This window comes from Pelobates fuscus, chromosome 5, assembly GCF_036172605.1.
Source record: "Pelobates fuscus isolate aPelFus1 chromosome 5, aPelFus1.pri, whole genome shotgun sequence".
In the NCBI taxonomy this organism is placed as follows: Eukaryota; Metazoa; Chordata; class Amphibia; order Anura; family Pelobatidae; genus Pelobates; species Pelobates fuscus.
In genome coordinates this window covers 288601514-288623109 of record NC_086321.1, presented here as the reverse complement: position 1 = coordinate 288623109, position 21596 = coordinate 288601514, and positions in this window count along the sequence as shown.

Genomic DNA, 21596 nt, shown 5'->3' with positions numbered 1-21596 from the left:
AAAGATTTTATATCAAAGATTTTATTAGTTGCAACACTAAAAACGTTATCTACTTATTGGAGTGCCTTTGTGGCCTCCAATATGTGGGAATGACAACCAGAAATCAGAAATGTAAAAAACAGATTGGGGGAACACTGCGGGAATATTTCAAAGGGATATGAAAATCATTCCGTATCTAAGCATTTTATTATCCACAATAATGACCCTAAGCCTTTAAAATGCATTGGTATTAAAAAAATGTGTTATTCTGTGGAGAGGAGGGAATATAAAAAATATTCTCTGCAGATCCGAGATGGAGTAGGTTTTTAATCTCAAAACCATGGTGCTCAATGGTCTTAAATGAACAAATAATATAAAATTAGAGATAATCTAATAGACAATACCAACACAAAACATGCTATGTATGGGGGAAAAAAACCTTTATTGAGTGCTAGGATACATGTTAGATGGTATGTCTGCTAAATATCTAATGGAAAGGTTAAGTACACACCACTTATAGGAAGCTAATCTAAGTATACCCTAGTACCTATTGCATAGAAAAAATAGTATAAAAAACAAAGATACTAATGCAATAAAATGTATCGAGGTAACCTTCCCTCCATAATAAGTAGCAACAAAGTGGCAGTGGTAGTGAGCTGTCGAGTGAGTTGGGGATATCATACAAAGAGCAGTGGTATAAGTAGGAAAGTAGATATTATTAAAAGCATGCACACAGCAAGTATCACACAATAAACTGTATCTAGACCCAAAATGAGTGTCTATAACAATTATTTGGGTCTGGGTTCTGATACCGTACTTAATAAACGTCCTTCCTGATAAGGAGTTAAAAGTAAGTTATATGTACTTCCTGCAATAAAAAAAGATTGCTAGAATCCCTATTTGAATATTACCTCTGCTGGCCAATAAAGTCTGTCTCGAGAATTAAGACTACTGGAAAGCTTACAGTCACTTAACTGGTAACCACTACCTGAACCTCCCACACTAAAATCTAATACTAAAATCTCATAACCCAAGTGCTCCATGAATTACACGCAAATAGAAACACCAAATCAAAGTGAGGATAAAGCGTAAAAAAACGCCCGATGCGCGTTTCGGTGCCATAAAATTGCACCTTCAACTGGGGCTAACATGGGGGTTATGCTTAACAAGCCATGGGAATCCAAATATAATGGGACAAGAAGGGGAAGCAATTATCTGAAATGTGATGAGTTCTTTGTGTAACACTCCTATCGTGGTAGTGAGAGGTAGTGTTTCATGGGTAATTAAAGGCTGAGAGAGTGGTCTCCCATCAATGGCCTCAACGGCCAGGGGTGATGATCTCTTCTTAATGCGTAGGAGGTGTTTACTGGCAAATTGCATATCGATAAATATTTCTGCAGTGCCTTAGTCAATCAGGGCGTTACACGTAAAACTTATCTTATCACATTGAGCAGCAACACTAAGAAGAAATCTAGTTTGGGTAGTACCAGCGGACATATTGTAACGAAAATATACCCCAACACGCAGGATTCAACTAAACAGAAGACACAGAGGGGAGATACGTCTACCGGACCTTAGAGTGGCCGGAGTCGACGTATATATAGGAAAAGTACAGAGTCAGGAGCGATCCGAGGTCAAGGGCACAAAGAGACAGCGTAAACTAGGACTAGCCGGGGTCTGGTACACAGTAAACAGCAAGCCGGCAAACAGAACAGATAAGGATAAAGAGTTAACATAGTCAGAAAGCAAAGCCAAAGTCAAGTACGAAGGAACACAACTGAATACAACAAGCGCTAAAGGGAACTGAAACAGAAACCACGATAGGGCAAGGAACTAAGGGAAAGAGGTGAGTATATATATCTTAACATCTATTTTGATTGGTCCCTGTCACATCCACGCCCCCAAAAGGTAAGTGTATGGGGAGTGTGGCATGACAGGGAACAATGGGAGGCCTTTGCCAATTTAGGCTCCCACTGTCCCTTTAAGAGTGCACCCGAGACCCGCGGCGCACTCTTAGAGTCAGGAGGGACACGTGACCGCTTCTCGCGGTCACTGCCCACCCTCCTGTTGTAGCCGTCGGATGAGCCGCGCGTGGCTCGTGCAGCAGCAGGGCCGCGCGCGGCTTGAACAGAGGACCCCGGCCGGCCCTTGGAAAGGGTAAGTACCGCTACACATATACATCACACCTAAGGCCGGTCCCCTAATGGGTCTTAGGAGCGTAAGTTATCCGGACGTATGGGACAAGCATTTCTTAGGTGTAATGTCTTGCCACGTCCTTTCCTAAACTGTTTATCTGCCTCTGACCACCCAGAGAACCTGGTGGGGGCCCTAAATGAGAGTGGGGGGGGACCTATTCCCCCCCCCCCCCCACCCCCCACCTCTAAGTGGCGGGTGGGGGCCATAAAAACAAAAAAAACTGGAGCACAAAAAAAAAAACAGAAAAAAAAGAAAAAAACATCTTCACCCGGCGAGGGCACAGCGCAGACTGAGCTCCACAGGGCGGGGAAAGGCTTATAAAGCCTTCCCACGCTCTGCAATTTGACTCAGAACACTCTGATTGGTTGACTTGAAAGTTCTTTGGAATTTTCCCACGCTGTGTAAAACTACATAGAGCACTCTGATTAGATTGCTTGAAATCCAACCAGTTAGTGTGCTCTGTGTCATTTTACACAGCATGGGAAAATTCCAAAGAACTTTCCAACGCTGTGTAAAATGACTAGCACTCTGATTGGTTGAAATCCAAGTCAACATATCAGAGTGTTCTGAGTCAAATTGCAAGGCGTGGGAAGGCTTTCATTTATGGCCCCCACCCGCCGCTCAGTGGTGGGTGCCGGGGGGCAAGGACAATAGGTCCCCCCCTTTATTGTGATTTAGGGCCCCCACCCGCCGCTCAGGGGTGGGGGCCAGGGGGAGGACAATAGGGCCCCCACCCACCACTCAGGGGTGGGGGCCGGGGTGGAGGACAACAGGTCCCCCCATTGCTATTTAGTGCCCCCACCCGCTGCTCAGAGGTGGGGGCCGGGGGGAGGACAATAGGTCCCCTCCATTGTTATATAGGGCCCCCACTCGCCACTTGTTATATATGTCCCCCCTTATTGCTATTTAGGGCCCCCACCCATTGTTTAGGGGTGAGGCCGGGGGGGGGAGGACAATAGCCCCCACCACATTTTCATTTATGGCTCCCATCCGCCGCTCATTGTTATTTGTGTGTAAATACTTTCTTGGGAAGAAAAGAGAAGTATAAATCTCTATATCTGCCAATCCTTCCAACACTTTACCATTAACTGGAAAACATTTTTGTATGTGTGCCTGATTTTAATTTTTATGTTGATTCTAAACTGCCATATACACATCCCAACTCCATTTTATATACTTAAAGGAAAACTCCAGTGCCAGGGAAACAATCCATTTTCCTGGCACTGCAGGTCCCCTCTCCCTCCCACCCCCCAATCCCCGGTTGCTGAAGGGGTGAAAACCCCTTCAGACACTTACCAGAGGCAGCGACGATGTCCCACGTCGCTGCTTCTTCCTCCGCTGCCGCACCTCCCAGTGATTGCATCGGCCGGTGGGCGAGACTGATCCCGCCCACCGGCCTGGGAGACCTAATGCGCATGCACGGCAATGCCGCGCATGCGCATTAGAGCTCCCCATAGGTTTCCTGTGCTAGGGACACGGAAGTGCCCTCTAGCGGCTGTCTAATAGACAGCCACTAGAGGTGGAGTTAACCCTGCAAGGTAATTATTGCAGTTTATAAAAAACTGCAATAATTACATTTGCAGGGTTAAGAGTAGTGGGAGTTGGCACCCAGACCACTCCAATGGGCAGAAGTGGTCTGGGTGCCTGGAGTGTCCCTTTAACCCCTTAAGGACACATGACATGATTCCCTTTTATTTCAGAAGTTTGGTCCTTAAGGGGTTAAAGGAACACTCCAGGCATCATAACAATGTAATCTAAATGAAGTTGTAATGGTGCCAGGAGACCCCTGGGCGCACTCTTACCTCGATGGATTAAACTGTTCTTGAACAGTTTATCCCCAAAGTCGCCTCCAGAAACAATCTCAGCTTTCCCCAGGCAGCATCCGACTTCTTATATTTCAGTTTCAGGAAGTGCTGAGGGCCGCCAGGCACGAGGCGTGGCTGATTGATTGAGAGCATCAGTGATTCACAAAACTGTCTTGGAAAAGGTACATTTCTTTTCAAGCCAGTTTTGTGAATGGGGGGTCGCTCTCAGTGGCACCCTTGCTCGGTGGCACTCTGCGTTTCCTGAAACTGGGATTCTAAAGCCGGCGCTGGAGGCAAATTTAGGGTTAAACCTTAAGAGAAAGGTTTAACTTTTTGAGCTAAGAGCGCACTGGCATGCCTCCTGGCACCATAACAACTTAATTTAAATGATGTTATTTTGTTGCCTAAACTATCCCCTTAATGTTTATCCCATTTTTAAAATGAATTGCACACAGTGCTGGATTTACAGATCTCCCCCTAAACCCATTTCTGCAGCTTCTGCTATAAAGCATAGAATTGGAGGCTACAGAGGACACTGGTCAAGGCTCCTGAGACTTACCTCCCCACAAGCTCACTTAAGAAAAGTGTGAAGTGGAAAGGTGCATTACAAGTGCTGTAAACTGGCACCCCCTAGAGGACATGTGCCTGTAGGCAGGTGCCTACTCTGCCTAATGGAAAATCCGTCCCTTACTGTAAAAAGATTTTGTGTTACTTTCTATGACACCAAATCCTGTTTTTGTTTGTTTATTTTTGTGGAAAGTAAAGGCTGCACCTATCTTTTAAATTACTTTTTAATTGTTGCAGCTGGCAGGCATTTTTTGTGCTTCTCTTTTTAGACAAATGCATTGATGTAAATATTGTCACAACAAAATAATTGTAGTGAGGATTTTATGCATTTCCCCAATGTGTCAAGATGCAGCTTGAATTTTATTTTTCTTCCATTTCTTACTTAAAATAACTAAATGTCACTACAGTTATCTGTATAATGTGCTCCTTGGAGAGATTACCGTGATAGTTTCTTTGGCATTCAAAAGGTTACTTCCTAACCAATCCAAATTACAGTGTCTAACTAGTTCAGCAACAAAACACACTGTCATTTCCACTGTCACAATCATATCAATACCAGCAAGCGCCTTTTCCTGCTTGAATCAGTCTCTTAATTTTCAGCATGTAAACCTCATCAAGTAATTAGAACATATTAATTTGCTTTGTGTTGTGACTGAAAGGTATAATTGCAGCTCTTCAATGTAGCTATGCATGGAATGTAGGATACATTAAAGAAGGTTATTAATTATGTGTTAATACAATTAACGAATTTTCTTAGACTCAACATTACTTCTCAACAAGAAGAAATCAAACCCTAATTCTTATTGTGTATGAAACAATTTTTTTAAAAAAATCCAATTTTTTATTTTTTATTAATGCTTGTTTTTATTCATGTATAAATGAATTGAAATAATGTTTTGATTGGAGAAGGCGCTGGTTATCAGGACCAAGAGGATAAGAGAGAGTTTAAGAGCCCAAAACACAGTGAAAGTTTAACAGGCCTCAGCTCTAGGGTAACCACCTGATACCAAAAGTGCAACCCAGTGCATTGGATAACCACATTGAAATTGCAAAATGAAAAATTGGTAGGAAATCTGAAGGAAAATGAAATTTTGAATGTACAATTAAAGTTGGCAACTTGACATAAATTTAAGACACTCAATGGTTAAGAAGACTACAAGGTAGAATAGGGACAGGATTCTCTAGGCTTTTATGACAACTTAATTTAGAGGTCATAAAGGTGGAGACCAGAAGGTATCACTATAACAGAGACAACACCATGTGGACAACCAGAACAAAAACATCAGGATAAACAGGAACTAGATATACACTGTTTACAGCACATACCAGAATAAAATTACATGCCAAGTTTTTAGGGTCCAAACAAACCACACAAAATAAAATCCAATGAAGACTGGGGAACAGAAAGAGACAATAAAAAACAATGGAGATATTACAGTAAAATAAAAAAGACACAACAGGCTGCTTATAAGTACATCTTTGAATAAATGCTGCCTAAAGTTATTGCATAGGATAACATACAAAATAGTATTACTTACCGGTATATATTATTTCCATTATCATGTTTGGGTGTCAGTGAGTACCCGTTCTTAGGATAGGTATTAAACTATAGATCACATAACAGTTTCCCAACTGAAAAAAAAGGAAAACTCTTCCGATACTTACCATAATTTTCTTATCCTGATAAATAACCATGATGGCATTAACCAATGGGTTTGCGTATCCCCTCATAAGACAAAAAGCTAAACTCTGAAATAAGTATATTTAATAGAACCTTTCCTCGCTATTATGCAGTCTTTGTAACTAGCTCCACAACCATCAGGTGTGAGATCATTACTTCCAAAGTATTCCTATTTAGGAAGGACAGTCTGTATTTTTGGCCTAAAACTCTCTATCCCTTTTTTTATCCTAGTGTTCCTTTTTATACGATCTTCATATTGTTTGTGTGTCTGAATTTATACCGGATAAATATTCTAAATTAAAAAAAATTGGCAGTGCATATTAGGATAACATCCTCTCGTGAGGTACCCCAACGGCAATCAACAGTTGGGACTTCTAAAATACATGCACAATTTTATAATTATGTGTTAGGCAAAATCACTAGGTTCACCGCTTTGTGTATGTGGGCAGGCTTGGACATTAAGATAGGGCAAGTGGTGTGGTATGCCCCAGGAGGTCACTTGAAGGCTGTGTTGTGAGGAGAAGAACTGGGCATTCCAGGGGGTTTAGGTGTGCAGTGGAGAATGACAGTCCTGCCATCGAAAGTAAGTTTCCTAGGAGGGAGCTGCATAATAGAGTGAGTGTCCGAGCAGTTTGTGGGTAGCAGGTAGCGCTGATACATTAGGGTAAGTCTCTCTCCCATGTTGCCGATCAGCCTATGCCTTGTGTGGGCCAAGTGCAGACCTGCATCGGCAGGTCTGTTGGTGATAGGCCTCTTGGTGATAGACCCTCAATATCAGGTTGGTGGGAGGGTGGGCTGAGGTGCGACGGCACGTTTACTTGCAGGTTCCAGGGGGCTGTCGTCTTGCTCCTGTTGCCGCCTGACGTATCTCCAGTCGCCTGCTTTCTGATAGTTCCTGTTGGTTCCATCTTTCCGGGCGACCCAGTGCCAGAGGTGTCTGTGTGGTTATGCTTGGGTGAGTGCGCGGTCGGGTTTCAGGCACTTTCTTTGGGGTTGTCAGGAACAGAAGAGCCTCTAGCTTCTCCCAGAAAACTAGAAAATTACATTTTCTACTACTAAATTACATTTTAATCACACAACTTGTTACTTAACCAGAGCCACAATAAGGACCAGTAATACATGTTTTTCTACACTACAGGTTCTCAATAGTGTCCCTGTCAATAGTGCAATAGAGTTGTTGAATCGCCTCTTCCCCTTTGAGTGTAACTGTAAAGCGTTAAACTCATATGGTGTTGTTCCTCCGTTATTGTGTGAACTTGCCCAATTATCTTATGTTTAGTATGCAGATTGCAACAGGTTACATGTCCAGGAGGGATGCTGGAAACTGATGGAGAAGACTTTGCTTTGATGGAGATGAGAAGAACTATGAGTTATGGGAGACAAAGTTCTATGGACATCTGTGGTTCATGAATTTCAAATACACCCTCCTGAGGGAACCAGATGATACCGATGATGACGTTGAAGATAAACAGAAGATATATGCTGAGTTATTCAGTTTTTTTATGAAAACAATCTGTCTTTAATCATTACAGAGCCCTACACCAATTTTAACATGGGAGATTAACATGCTAACTGCAATACTTACCACTTAAATTGCTTCCAGCGAATATCCTCAATTTATACTTTCATAATTTGAGGTCTTTACAGCATCACCACTACTGAGATGCATGTTCAAGGTATGCCCCAAATCCCTTTTTTGTGCATATATTTGGAATCCAGACAAGATTCCTTTTGAGTTGAGCATGCCACCCTTCCACTATAGGTGCCCTTAGTGTAGGACCAACCGATATTGGGTTACCCTGACGTAGTGGTGACCTTAACACGATATGGCCATAGGGTGTAACTGAACCCCCATGTTTGTTTGATAGGATGGGTGGATTTTAAGTAGTCTTGTATAATTTAAAACTGTGTGTGTGCTGTCCCTTAGTTTGGGTTTTGTATATATGTTGGTGTTTACAGCAGCATCAGATAAAAATGTATGTTCTAAGTGTGCCTCTGTTTCCCCCCTTTTCTTTAATTATGAGAGAGGCAGCTAATGCTATGAGAAAGATTATTATGAAATCAAGGGAAATCCCTGAATAGTAAGTTTATACATCAAGCCAATGACTCCACAGAAAGGTGCAAATGAAAGTGTGACGGACTATGTTACACATGCAGAGACCAACATTACAAACATACAAAATGAAGACCTACACTCTACTACTGGGCAGCAGTATTAAGAAATGCATGAGAAGTGTTAAGTGACAGACTGCTGATTGCAATGATTCTGAAAAGTTTACCCAAATCATTTAATATGTTTGCTATCCATATTACCCAGGGTGATAGAAAATATATTTTGTAGAGAAGTTTCAAATATACTGAGAAATACTGTGCTAGCACAAATCACGGTAGACAGTTGAAAGTGAGTAATGTAACTTCTAGATTTATAATGAAAGACTCTAATATAGTCTGTTACAATTTCAGTCTAAAAGGGCACAGGGCCAGAGCATTCTCAAGCAGTCAAAATGGCAGCCAGTCACTGTGATGTAATTACTGAATCATAGATGCAGACTGTACAGAGATGCAGACTGTAGATGCAAGAAGACAGATAATGTTAAACAAGCGGCAGATAATGATAACAGACACTCATATATGATTAAAATCAGAGATGACCAACTTGATGTGTTAATACCAAAAGAGCTAATGGTCAACACAGAGGCAGCAACCCACATAGTTACTAAAATTTAAAAGTTCAATATTTTGATAACACCTTTAAACCAGAGAAACACTAAATGGAGATGGCAGATGTGAAAGACAGCAGTTATGTCACTGAGGTGAAGCAGAGATTTACCTACTTGACAGTAAAGTAAATTGAGTGTTAGCAATCCTAAAGAAAGCTTTGTATATACCTTTATATCCTTAAAACATCTTTAAGGCAGCAATAAACAAAGGCAGACGTGAACTCGTTTGTAACGGTACCAAATTGATAATCCAAAAATAACTTAGAAATCTAAATACTGCTGCTGAAAATAAGGATAGGTGTTGTGTATGATATGATATTCCAAGTTTGCACAAAATTCTAGGTCACCATTAAGTTGACATTACAAAGTCAAAGAATGAATATTAAGGGTAAAATCGATAGTTGTGACCTAAATTGTAAACATTTGCAATGAGGGAAAATGTGTTCAGAGTAGAACAAAAGAGCCCAATGCCAAATTCCACAAACTCACCTCAATCACAGTTCTGGCTTAATCCTATGAAAAGAGGTAATGGGTTCACTAAGAAGGAATAACACATTCACAGCTTTAACAGAAGATACACTTTTAAGCAGGGGAGATTGGGGGAGGATTAAAAGAAATCGATATATCGGTGTATGCAATAATCGGTGTATGCAATAAAGAACATAACTAACAGATCAGAAATGTATAAAGTCAGATATGTTGCGAATGGTTGAGATGAAGTTATGGAAGTAGCTGGCAAAGAAATATTCTTCCCAAAAGCAAACATTACAGTACAAACAGGCGGACCTGGAGCCATAGTCGTTTCTGTTATCAAAACCAACATAGGGCCTCTCATCTGGAGGGCAAAGACTCCATATTAAAATTACACTGGTGGCTAAACGCACCGCAGCACAATCGTGGCTCAAGGCCACAGTACCTAGAAGACGTCTTAAAAATAAAAGACAGATACTTGGGTCAGGCTCCTCCTCCATGCTTACATTAGGCTTCTCCATAGGAAAGCATTGTATAAATTCTTCCCTATGGGTATTTAGCAAACGCTCGATGTCCTCATGCACAGCGTGAGGATGTCCAGCATCAGTTATCCGACTTTTGTTCGCCTAACTACCCGGAAGGAGTTAACCCCTCAAGGTAATAATTGCAATTTCTGAGCAACTGCAAAATTAAACTTGCAGTGAGCTGAGGTGGTCTGGGTGCCTATAGTGTCATTTTAAGCGCACACTGTGACAGGCACACATTCACTGACAAACACACACTGGCAGTGACACACACACACAGTGGCGTCTCTAGGATTCATTTTTAGGGGGGGCACATGGTGGGCCAGGGACAAAAGTAGGGGGGCACATTTAATCCCGCCCTCCCCACAGTTTGACCACGCCCCTGCCGCATGTTAAGCCCCACCCGCGACACAATGTGTTTTGTTTCTTTTTTTATAATCTCTGGTGAAGGATTCATTATTTTCCACCAGGGATTATTAAAAAACAAACACATTTCTATTTATACAGTGCCATAGTTGGCACTATATCCATATACACAGTCCATATACACACACACACACACACACACAGACTGCTGAGTCCATACACACACACACACACACATACAAACTGCTGAGTCCATACACACACATAGATTGCTGAGTCCATACACACACAAAAGCTTCCTGACTAGCAGACACACACACACACACACAGACAGACTGTGGAGTCCATACACACACACACACACTGCTCAGTCCATACAAACACACAGACACACAGACTGCTGAGTCCACACACACACACACACACAGAGACTGCTGAGTCCATACACACACATAGACCGCTGAGTCCATACACACACACAGACTACTGAGTCCACACACAAACACACACACACAAACACAGACACACTGACTGCTGAGTCCATACACACACAAACAGACACACAGACTGCTAAGTCCATCCACACACACAGACTGCTGAGTCCATCCACACACACACACAGACACACACACACACAGACTGCTGAGTCCATCCACACACACACACAGACACACACACACACAGACTGCTGGGTCCATCCACACACACACACACACACACACAGACTGCTGAGTCCAAAAACACACACAGACTGCTGAGTCCATACACTTACACACACAGACTGCTGAGTCCATACACACACACACACACACACACACACAGAGAGTGCTGAGTCCATACACACACACACACAAGATTCAAATCCTTGGGCTATCCAAATAGAGTTTTTAAAAAGCGTACCAAAGAACAAAAATTGTAAATAGATCAGATAGTCTACACAGACCATCTAGAGAACCCTCTACAACTTCTAGTGTGACTAGATTCATTGGTACATATGACAAGCATTGGAATACAGCACAACAAGTATTCAATAGAAACTGGCCGGTATTGCAATATGATACAAACCTGAGCAACACCATCACTAACCAACCCTCGATGACATACAGACGAGCGAACAATTTAGGGGACATTCTAACACATAGTCACCTTAAAACTGTTCCAAGTACACCTTCCACTTCTACATGGCTTCGGACAAATAATGGCCTTTACAAATGTGGCCACTGTAAAACATGTAACTTTATTCTACCTACAAAATCTGTCTTCAATAAAAGAACATCTAAAGAGATAACCTTAAATGCCTTTGTTAACTGTAGTTCCACTAGTGTTATTTACATTATCACTTGTGAGTGTGGACTACAGTATATTGGAAAAACCTACCAACAACTACGCAGACGAATCCTGCAGCATGTCAATTCTATTACCAATTTACATATTGAGACCCCATCTCGAAACATGTAAGAACCAATCATGCCTCCAAATCAGAGGTTTTGAAATTTCAAGTGTTACAAAAACTCTCCTTGAACCACCGTAAAGGAGATATAAATATTGCTCTACTCAAGGCAGAATCCCGGTGGATCTACCTTTTTCAAACTCTATACCCCAAAGGACTCAATGAAGAGTTCAACTTCACCCCATTCATTCACTCCTAATACAGGAGCATTCTGAATTATTCTAATATAGGACCACTTTGAACTATACAATCAGGATTGACCATGTCCAAACTTCAACTATAGGGTGATCTATCATAGCATTTAACCACCTTATCCATAATAGAGAATGTGCCATCTTTATTCCAGGGCACTACTTATTAGTTTGAAATTAGTGGTATTATCACTTCCATTGGGATCCTGATGATTGGGGCTACTACTTCTAATAAACTTATTGGAATACACACTCATCCTCTGAACGATTATAATACACAGAAGGGTTAACTTACAGTGGTTCTTACATATTACCTTATACATTATTATCTCTAATTGCAATTGATGCTTTAATTTTTATTAAAATTTGTTGTATTCTCTTGTTTTCTCAACCAATGTCATGACCCCACATTGATTCATCAGAATACAATGTAAAAATGTGATGCTATCTTTTATTTAAATTTATTTTTATGTTCACCTTTGTTATATTTTGTTCTGCAATAGTTTAAGGTACAAAATGTTTTTACAAATTTAACCATTTCTCTTGATGACTTTGTATCATCTTGTTAGATCAAGATAGGAACTTGTATCGTTATTTCAACCTAAGATTAATTTTCTCATTACTTGTCTCATCATTTGCCTAAGCTTTGTACCATCTAACTATGATACACTTTTTGAGCCTACATTATACCCAGGCTGAAAGGGTTAATTTTCTTCTCCTTATCCCCTCCCTCTCTGTTACGGTTGATGAACATACCAACCAATCACAACAGGATATTTAAACTACTAATTGTCTGTGACTTGGTTCCCCTGGACGAGCCGATTTTCGGCGAAACGCGCGTCGGGACTTTTTAACTTTGTAGCTAGCAATGGAGTTAACAGAAAGGGACAGACAGCAATTTTCGTGATTATATTCCTCCAGTTTAGTTCTGGCTTAATTCTAATGCGACCGTCAGCAAGTAGCCGTTAGAAATCTTAGCCGCAGGGACGCTCTATATGTGGGAGTTTTATTCAGTGAGAAAAGAGACATTGGAGCAAGATATTGGTTGTTATTACCCTAGCCTCCTAGCGCAATATTAGTCCTTTTTCCGTTATAACTCTCACAGACAGTCTTTGAGGTCCTTTAGCCGCTGAGATACATTTTGCAACAGTTAGGAGGTGTTTATATTTTTTTTCACCTCCAGGGTGGTTTAGGTTATGATTTTTTGGGGGGATTATATATTGTTCACTTCAATTATCAAATTATTTATTTGTTTATTTATTCACTTACCTTTACATTATCCACCTTTGTTGCCAGTACTTGACCAGGGTTATTTAACCCCGTATTTCTGACCAGACAGGTCGTTGATTATAATTTCGAATCAGTATTATTATTTGCTATATCAATTTAAGACTTGGATGATTTTAATGTCTTTATTAAAAGTTATATTTTAAGACCAATCATGTACACTTACCTATGGGTTGCTTATTATGTACTGGCTCCAGTTAGGGAGTTGATAATGAGATAACCTTTTTTGGTATCTCTCCCTCTCCTCTAGGGATTACCAGTACTTTCTTTTCGTTTTTACCCCCCTAATCTGCTAAGAGCAACCTGACAATTTCTCTCTACTCCTTTCTCCCCCCAGTGCCATACACACACACACACACACACTGCTGAGTCCATACACACACACATACACACACACAGACAGACTGCTGAGCCCATACACACACACACACACACAGATGGCTGAGCCCATACACACACACACACACACACACACAGACTGCTGAGTCCATACACACACACAGACTGCTGAGTCCATACACACACACACACACACACACACACAGACACAGACTGCTGAGTCCATACACACACACACACACTACTGAGTCCATACACACACACACAGACTGCTGAGTCCATACACACACACACACACAGACTGCTGAGTCCATACACACACACAGACTGCTGAGTCCATACACACACACAGACACACAGACTGCTGAATCCATACACACACAGACTGCTGAGTCCACACACACACAGACACACAGACTGCTGAGTCCATACACACACAGACACACAGACTGCTGAGTCCATACACACACAGACACAGACTGCTGAGTCCATACAGACGCAAAGACTGCTGAGTCCATACACACACAAATACTGCTGAGTCCAAACACACACACACACAGACTGCTGAGTCCATACACAAACAGACTGCTAAGTCCATACACACACAAACACAGACTGCTGAGTCCATACACACACACAGACTGCTGAGTACAAACACACACACGCACACACACACAGACTTCTGAGTCCATAAACAAACAGACTGCTGGGTCCATACACACACAAACAGACACACAGACTGCTAAGTCCATACACACACACAGACTGCTGAGTCCATCCACACACACATACAGACACACACACACACACACACACACAGACTGCTGTGTCCATCCACACACACACAGACTGCTGAGTCCAAACACACAGACGGCTGAGTATTTACACACACACAGACTGCTGAATCCATACACACACACACACACACACACACACAGACTGCTGAATCCATACACACACACACACACACACAGACTGCTGAGTCCAAACACACACACAGACTGCTGAGTCCTTACACACAGACTGCTGAGTCCACACACAGACACACAGACTGCTGAGTCCATATATACACACACACACACACAGACTGCTGAGTCCATACACACACAGACTGCTGAGTCCATACACACACATAAACACACAGACTGCTGAATCCATACACACACAGACTGCTGAGTCCACACACACACACACACACAGAGACTGCTGAGTCCATACACACAAACAGACACACAGACTGCTAAGTCCATCCACACACACACACAGACACACACACACACACAGACTGCTGGGTCCATCCACACACACACACAGACTGCTGAGTCCATACACACAGACTGCTGAGTCCATACACACACACAGACACACAGACTGCTGAATCCATACACACACACAGACTGCTGAGTCCACACACACACAGACTGCTGAGTCCATACACATACAGACACAGACTGCTGAGTCCACGGACGCAACGACTTCTGAGTCCATACACACACAAAGACTGCTGAGTCCATACACACACACAGACTGCTGAGTCCAAACACACACACACACACACACAGACAGAGACTGCTGAGTCCATACACAAACAGACTGCTGAGTCCATACACACACAAACACCGACTACTGAGTCCATACACACACACAGACTGCTGAGTCCAAACACACACACACACACACACAGACAGACTGCTGAGTCCATTCACAAACAGACTGCTGGGTCCATACGCACAAACAGACACACAGACTGCTAAGTCCATGCACACACACAGACTGCTGAGTTCATCCACACACACACACAGACTGCTGTGTCCATCCACACACACACAGAGACTGCTGAGTCCAAACACACAGACGGCTGAGTATTTACACACACACACAGAGACTGCTGAGTCCATACACACACACACACACAGACTGCTGAGTCCAAACACACACACAGACTGCTGAGTCCTTACACACAGACTGCTGAGTCCACACACACACACACACACACACAGACTGCTGAGTCCATACACACAAACATACACACAGACTGCTAAGTCCATACACACACACAGACTGCTGAGTCCATACACACACACACACAGACACACACACACAGACTGCTGGGTCCATCCACACACACACACAGACTGCTGAGTCCTTACACACAGACTGCTGAGTCCACACACACACACACACAGACTGCTGAGTCCATACACACACACACACACAGACTGCTGAGTCCATACACAAACAGACTGCTAAGTCCATACACACACAAACACAGACTGCTGAGTCCATACACACACACAGACTGCTGAGTACAAACACACACACGCACACACACACAGACTTCTGAGTCCATAAACAAACAGACTGCTGGGTCCATACACACACAAACAGACACACAGACTGCTAAGTCCATACACACACACAGACTGCTGAGTCCATCCACACACACATACAGACACACACACACACACACACAGAGACTGCTGTGTCCATCCACACACACACAGACTGCTGAGTCCAAACACACAGACGGCTGAGTATTTACACACACACAGACTGCTGAATCCATACACACACACACACACACACAGACTGCTGAGTCCAAACACACACACAGACTGCTGAGTCCTTACACACAGACTGCTGAGTCCACACACAGACACACAGACTGCTGAGTCCATATATACACACACACACACACACAGACTGCTGAGTCCATACACACACAGACTGCTGAGTCCATACACACACATAAACACACAGACTGCTGAATCCATGCACACACAGACTGCTGAGTCCAAACACACACACAGACTGCTGAGTCCTTACACACAGACTGCTGAGTCCACACACAGACACACAGACTGCTGAGTCCATATATACACACACACACACACACAGACTGCTGAGTCCATACACACACAGACTGCTGAGTCCATACACACACATAAACACACAGACTGCTGAATCCATACACACACAGACTGCTGAGTCCATACACACACATAAACACACAGACTGCTGAATCCATACACACACAGACTGCTGAGTCCATACACACACATAAACACACAGACTGCTGAATCCATACACACACAGACTGCTGAGTCCACACACACACACACACACACACACACACACAGAGACTGCTGAGTCCATACACACAAACAGACACACAGACTGCTAAGTCCATCCACACACACACACAGACACACACACACACACAGACTGCTGGGTCCATCCACACACACACACAGACTGCTGAGTCCATACACACAGACTGCTGAGTCCATACACACACACAGACACACAGACTGCTGAATCCATACACACACACAGACTGCTGAGTCCACACACACACAGACTGCTGAGTCCACGGACGCAACGACTTCTGAGTCCATACACACACAAAGACTGCTGAGTCCATACACACACACAGACTGCTGAGTCCAAACACACACACACACACACACACAGACAGAGACTGCTGAGTCCATACACAAACAGACTGCTGAGTCCATACACACACAAACACAGACTACTGAGTCCATACACACACACAGACTGCTGAGTCCAAACACACACACACACAGACAGACTGCTGAGTCCATTCACAAACAGACTGCTGGGTCCATACGCACAAACAGACACACAGACTGCTAAGTCCATGCACACACACAGACTGCTGAGTTCATCCACACACACACACAGACACACACACACAGACTGCTGTGTCCATCCACACACACACAGAGACTGCTGAGTCCAAACACACAGACGGCTGAGTATTTACACACACACACAGAGACTGCTGAGTCCATACACACACACACACACAGACTGCTGAGTCCAAACACACACACAGACTGCTGAGTCCTTACACACAGACTGCTGAGTCCACACACACACACACACACACACAGACTGCTGAGTCCATACACACAAACATACACACAGACTGCTAAGTCCATACACACACACAGACAGCTGAGTCCATACACACACACACACAGACACACACACACAGACTGCTGGGTCCATCCACACACACACACAGACTGCTGAGTCCTTACACACAGACTGCTGAGTCCACACACACACAGACTGCTGAGTCCATACACACACACACACACAAAGACTGCTGAGTCCATACACACACACAGACACACACAGACTGTTGAGTCCATACACACACACACACACACCAAGCCTACCTTTCACTGGAGGCTGTTGCTGGGCAGTCAGACAGCCATCTTCTCGCCTTTCCAGCAGCAGCAAGGCCTGCTGCTTAACGGCGGGGGTGGGGCTTATGTGCTGGAGACGGGGCTTCGTTTGGGGGTGGGGCTTCGTTTGGGGGTGGAGCCTGTGCCGGGGAGCCTGTCAGTGCTCTCTCCAGCCCCAGCATCTCTGCACAGACAGCAGAACTGCTCTGCCCAGCTGCTCTGCCCTGCATTCCCTCGGGCTGTAACACACTGTTACAGTCCGAGGGAATAGAATTTAACAACATGGCCAGCAAGTTGCCAGCATTTGGGGGGGCCCAAGGGGGGGCACAGCATGATATAGGGGGGGCCTTGGCCCCCTCTGGCCCCCCCACTAGCAACGCCACTGCACACACACAGTCAATGACAAACACACTGATGTTACTGACAGACACAGACTCACTGATCTGACACACACTCGTTCATTTTCTTACATGAGAGAGGAACTGCACTCAGCCAAATAATTTTCTTCAGAGCCAGGGTGCAGCTAGACCAGGACCCAGCACCCAGATCCCAATAATATGGAAAAAAACGAAAAGGTCCAGTCACTTCCAAGGTTCTTTTAGTGGCAATTTTTATTGGAAACCAGTAACACAGAATAACATTTCAGCCTAATAGGTCTTTTTAACTCATTCATTAACAGACACACACACGCACACAGACACACACTGACAGACACAAAAACACTGACAGACACTCATAGAAAGACACACAATGACAGACAAACAGACTCTCGCTGATTTGACAGAAACTCACAAACACACACACACACACACCCATACACTCACTTGCACACACACTCTCACACACACACACACACACACACACTCACATACACACACTCATACACTCACACTCAAATACACTCATACACTCACATGCACACTCACATACACACACACTAATTATTAATATTATTATAATACTTTTCACCCAGCCTTCCTACCTGTCGTTGGGGGTTCAGTGGGGCTGCTGTGAGAGCTGTGCTTGTGGCTGTGTTAGAATCAAAGGCGGCGAGGGAGCTGTGCTCTCCCTGCTCTGCCCCCTCGCACCTATCGGGCCATCTACTAATGACGGGAGCTGGAATTATGTCATATTTCGTCTCCCGCGGCATCAGCAAACGGCGCGCGAGGGAGCAGAGCAGGGAGATCAAAGCTTCCTCGCCGCATTTGATTCTAACACAGCCGCACGCAGGGGGGGTCAATAGGGTGGCCATAACAGAGGAAAACACTGTGGATGCCCGAGTGGTCGTTTGAGTGCACCATTTTATGCCACCCCCTGGTTAGTGCCGCCCAAGGCAAATGCCTAGTTTGCCTTGGGCTAAATACAGCACTGACCTATAGTCATAGGATTGGACAATCAATATCAATATGAACATGTACATGTTTTTCCCTCACTTGTTTGAAATTTATTTTGGGTTTTCATGAGCCAATCATCGTGCTTATGACAAATCACGGCTTGAGCTATCTTGCTTTGCATGTAATGCGTCTATCTCATATATTAGTTTACCCTTTTACATTGCATTACTGAAATAAATTAACTTTTGCACGATATTCAAATTTTTCGAGTATCACCTGTATATATATATATATATATATATATATATATATATATATATATACACAGGGCCGGATTAACATAGGGGCTGATGGAGCTGCAGCTCCAGGACCAGGCCCATGGAATAGGCCTATTTAAAAAACAAAAACAAAAAAACAACATTTTTTACACACTACTATTAGGTTTGCCATCTGACTGGTATTTTAAGGACAGCTGGTATTTGAGGCTGCCTGGCCATGATGGTATTGCAGTAATACCGGCAATTCAAATGCAAATATTTTCCTCAGTATAAAAGGAGATTACTCTGCAATACCAGCGCCGGCCAGTAGGGGTCACTGTGTGTGGAGAGAGGCAGGGATAGGAAGTTACAGCATCTCCCTGCCTCTCTCTACTTACTGACCCCCTGGGGAGCAGCTATACAGCACAGATAGTCCAGACAGCAGCTCCGAGCCTGCAGAGACAGACTACAGCTTAGGTATTTGAAGGATGGGGGAAAGGCAGCAGGGAGACATGGGGACACTGAAAACACTCGGGGACACATGGAGGACACTGAGACACTAAGGGACACTGGGAGATGTGGGGACACTGGGAAACATGGGGACACTGCGAGACATGGGAACGCTGAGACACATGGGGACGCTGTGAGTCATAGGGAGACACATTGTGACACGGAAACACTAGATACACAGTGTATCCATGTCTCCCAGTGTCCCCATGTCTCCCAGCCAGTGTCCCTAGTGTCTCAGTGACCCCAAGTCTCCCAGTGTCTGTGTTCCCATGTCTTCCAGCCAGTGTTTCAGTGTCCCCATGTATCCCAGTGTCCATATGTCTCCCAGCCAGTGTCCCTAGTGTATCAGTGTCCCCATGTCTCCCAGTGTCTGTGTCCCCATGTCTCTGTGTCCCTAGTATCCCCATGTCTCCCAGTGTCCCCAAATGTTTATGTCCACAAATGCCCCCATGTCTCCCTGTGTCCCCATGCCTCCCAGCCAGTGTCCCTAGTGTCTCAGTGTCCCAATGTGTCTCCCTATGACAGTGTCCCCTAGTCCCCCAGTGTCTCTAGTGTCATAGTTTCCCCAAATGTCTGTGTCCCCATGTCTCCCAGTGTCTGTGTCCCCATGTCTCTGTGTCCCTAGTGTCTGTGACCCCATTTCTCCCAGTGTCCCCAAATGTCTGTGTCTCCATGTCTCCCAGTGTTCCCATGTCTGTATCCACAAGTGCCCCCATGTCTCTCAGTGCCCCTATGTCTCCCAGTGCCCCTTTGTCTCCCAAGTGTCTTAGTGTCCCCGTATCTCTCAGTGTCCCCATGTCTCACTGTGTCCCCCTGTCTCTCAGTGTCTCCTAGTATCCTAGTGACACAGGACACACTGAGACATGGGGACATTGGGAGAAATGGGGACACAGACACTGGGAGACTAGGGGACTGGGCGACATGGGGACACTAACACTGTGATACATAGGGACACTGATGCCAGGCTGGCCTTCCAATTCTTTGGACAGACATGCACCCTTTTTGGGCATGTTTGCCCTTTTGGCAGTTCTGGTCACATGATTCGCGTCAGTGACCCACCCTTTTACCCCGCCCATTGACTTCCTGCTTCACTGGACACTGCTGTTAGGGGGTATGGATTTACTTGAAATATGAAAGCATAAATTAGATAAAGAGATTAGCATAGAGTATGTGTTTTCTTATAGCTGCATCCTTTGAGTTTCCCTCCAACACCAACTCCATCAGATACATGACGCTTGAGAAGTATGACTATTTTAGTGTTTTTGGTCGATAAGATTCTGTAATTAGGCCCCATCATAATTGTCAGCACCAGGCCCACTGGGCTCTTAATCTGGCCCTGTATATATAGACAGTGTATGTATGTTGGAAGGCCATTTGGCCTGAATTTGTGGGAGGAGTTATGATCCTATATAAACCCTACGCCCCCTACTTACCTTTGTTGGTCAAGCTGTTTGTCTTCACCATAGCAACCAGCACTTCCGGTCCGTTGTTCCCGCCAAAGTCAGTCTCCAGTAAACAGTCTGTCGCCAGCAGCTCATACCTCCGTCTTCCGTGCCCGTCCACCCGCTTCTACCCGACTTCCCTACTCGCTACCCGGCTTCCGGTCTCGAGACCGGCACGTCCACGTAAGCATAACGTGGTAAATAGCGTCCGGCTTTTTCCCATGTTCGGGCCTAAAAACGCGGGGATAGGCTCCCTT